The following is a 3,343-nucleotide window of genomic DNA, read 5'->3' as shown; positions in this document are numbered from 1 at the left end:
AACCTAGAAGAGCTGGTTAAGCTGAGTCACAGCAGGACGCAGTAGCTCATGCCTGTAATTCCAGCACTTTGGGAGGCCAAGGCAGAAGGATTGCTTCAGCTGGAGAGTTTGAGACCAGCCTGGGCAACATAGGGAGACCCCATCTCTATAAAAACAAAACAAAAACAAATATTGATTATAATCATGTATGTGTGTAGTAGTGCATGCCTGTGGTCCCAGCTACTCGGGAGGCTGAAGTGAGAGGATTGCTGGAGCCCAGGAGGTCAAGGCTGCTGTGAACCAGGATTGTGCCACTGCACTCCAGCCTGAGCAACAGAGAGACACCGCGTTTCAAAACGGAAAAAAAAAAAAAGAAAAGGAAAAAGTTGAGTCACATTTATGACAGGCTGGAGGAATGAACAAAGAGAAGCTAAGCAAAGGAAAAAGATCCAGGGATGTCTGACGGAACCATCCACGTAAGCCGATGGGTGCCATCAGTGCTTGCAAAGACAATACCTGCCTCATCTCAGATGAAAAAATATGGCACACAAAGACATAAGTGTTTGTGTTATTACATAACTAGTACATGAGCATCATTCTTGTCTTCCCATAGGGTTTGGAGGACTTCATAGTGTAAGCATTGTCACAAACAGACCAGAGTGGGTGAGCGCCGCATGCATAAACCGTCTAGATCACAGGCCTCGTCCCCTACCCCCTTCCCTCCACAGCCTCCAGAAACGTGAACAGCTCTCTCTCTGCTGCTCACACCCATTGGTGCTCCTGGGGTAGCGGGTAACTAGATAATGGAAATATTTTATAGATCCTGTGATTTCAAGGGTAGAAAAAGCAGGTTTTTGAAGATGAGAAACCACTTCGAGGAAGTCATCAGGGCTGGTTGGCTTTTTATGGTGTTTTCTTTGCCCCCAAAACCTCTGCCCCTGGTGTGGCCTACATGTGCTGGTTTATGAAAAACCACCATAGCAGGGATTGTTTGGGATAAGATGTGTCTTCTAGGGGTGGCATGTAGTGAGCTGTTAGTCATTCATCATCAGCATGGATCGCCTGGCGCAGACTGCGTTTCCTCTGTGAGAGCTGATAGTGGTTGTACCAAGGCAACAGACGTTTGATTTGAAAGCAGCTGAGGAGCAATTGGTTGATTGTGGAGCATGGAGCATTTTGAAGGGGTGAGAAGGGGTGGGATGCTTCAGTGGGAGCTAGAGAGCAGCTCCCCAACCCTGGAGACTAAGAATCGAGGGAGCATGCCAAAAAGAACAGCCCAAGAAACTTCTCCAGGCCCTAATGTAATGAGACGACAGAAATCACAGAGCAGATGCCAGAGTGAGGCATCAGGAGACAGTGCCCTGGGCCCTTCAGCGACCTCTCCAGGTGGCTCCTGGTGCTGCTCTGGGGTGGGCTGTGGGTGCATCCTCCAGAAGAGGTGGGAACAGCTGAAACCTCCAGGGTTCCTACATGCAGCTCTCAGGGCATACACAGTCCAGGACGTGCTACAGAGCTGGCAGCACAAACACCAGCTATGGGAACTCCAACAGCTTCTGCCTGCTCCCTCCCCTCCCCCATGATGTCCAAGGTTGAGGAGGCTAAGAACTGGCGGGACACGGGGTAGTGGAGAACCACTTGAGGAATAAAAACGTGCTGGGAACTGGAAGTGGTTCTACAAGTGTCCACGCTGTGCAGCGAGTAGCTGAAAGGTGAAGCAGGAGATTCTGACTGGTCTGCATTCCCACTTCCTTCCAGGCCTGTCAGCCTCTTTCCTGTCATCAGGAAAGATTCAAAGAACCTTGGGGATCAGTGGCACGAGGGAATCCCAGTGTCCTTTGTCCCAGTGAGCTGAGCTATGAGCCAGAAGTTTAGGCGTGTGGTTGAATTCCAAATGGCTGTCAACAAGGCAGGTCCAGTGGTGACAGATAATGGGAATTTTATCTTGGGCTAGAAGTTTGACCAGGTACATAAATGGGGTGAAGTGAATAGAGCTGCTGAAATGGTCCCACGTGTGGTGGACACAGGCCTGTTCATCCACATGACTGAGAGAGTCTACTTCAGGATGCAGGATGGCTCAGTGAACAGGAGGGAACAGCCTTTCTGTTGACCTTGCAAGGAGTAGAGTGTCTTCACCCTCGAACCACAGGTCACAGCCAAGGGGGATGTTTCTTTCCAGGGGCCTTCACCTTCATGTGTCTGTGCCAGGGTGGACAACTGGCAGGAGGGAGAAGGCAGGGCAGTTAAATCCAGTCTTCTGAAGTATTGTTATTAAATATCTTTTTTTTTTTTTTTTTTTTGAGACAGGGTCTTGCTCTGTTGCATAGGCTAGAGTGCAGTGGCATGATCTTGGCTCACTGGAGCCTCCATTTCCTGGATTCAAGCAATTCTCGTGCCTCAGCCTTCCAAATAGCTGGGATTACAGGTGCCAGCCACCATTCCCAGCTAATTTTTGTATTTTCAGTAGAGACAGAGTTTTGCCTTGTTGTCCAGGCTGGTCTCGAATTCCTGACCCCAAGTGATCTGCCTGCCTTAGGCCTTCCAAAGTGCTGGGATTACAGGTGTGAGCCACTGTGCCCGGCCTGTTACTAAATATCTTTTAAAAGAGAGAAATATAAAAATATATTTTTACTATTAAAGTATTCAGGGTTTTTTAATAAAGATAAAAAAAGGGAAATCCTAGTGAGGTCTGAGGATGGGTGTCCTGAGCTGCGCACCTGGAATAGTAGCAGGAGTTAGGGTAAAAGAGTTCACTTTAGGGAATCAGGATTCAGTGTTTCTTTGCTGCAGGACACCGCTGAGACTTTAACATGCCAATGAGCATCATATATACCCAAAAAAGATGACAATATAAAGCGTGTAACAAGTTTATTTTAGCAAACATTTGAAGGGCATCTCAGGGGATTAGTGGTCAACAGGATACATTTTGGGGAAATAAGTGTCTTGTTTATTTGAAACATCAACATCTAAAATCTTGGGCAGTATTTTCACCTCCAAACCTTCGGTGAAAAGAAGGTGTTAGTTGGGCCATCTGTTTTCTTTCTAATTCTGGAATCTATACCCATAAGAAATGCAAGCAGGTACCATCTGAATGAGGATTGATGGGGCAATGCAAGGAGGTAGGAAAGGCAGCGAAGGCAAAAATCAGCATTATGAAATCCTCCCAATGCCAAGTGACTCTAAAAAACAGGAGGGGGATGCATTTCCTCCTGTGCTCCTCATTCCACAGCTGCGGGACCCACAGCTCGCAGCGCCCCATGCTCCAGTTACTAACTTTTCCTCTCCACTGACAATGCTCGGACCGGCCCAGCATGTCTCCGTTAAGTCCTACCACTTTTATCTCCTAAATGACTCTTGTATTAGCCTG

The 3,343-nt window shown here is 47.7% G+C and overlaps 1 pseudogene; it reads left to right on the top strand.

The window, feature by feature from the left end:
* Nucleotides 1-1,558: 1,558 nt before the first annotated feature.
* LOC117098864 lies at nucleotides 1,559-2,086 on the top strand (annotated as a pseudogene).
* The last annotated feature ends 1,257 nt before the right edge of the window (nucleotides 2,087-3,343 follow it).

Source organism: Trachypithecus francoisi, unplaced genomic scaffold (genome assembly GCF_009764315.1).
Source record: "Trachypithecus francoisi isolate TF-2019V2 unplaced genomic scaffold, Tfra_2.0 Contig01474, whole genome shotgun sequence".
NCBI classification, from domain to species: domain Eukaryota; kingdom Metazoa; phylum Chordata; class Mammalia; order Primates; family Cercopithecidae; genus Trachypithecus; species Trachypithecus francoisi.
The sequence above is the reverse complement of the archived record's forward strand: the minus strand, read 5'-3'. Positions and strand labels throughout refer to the sequence as shown.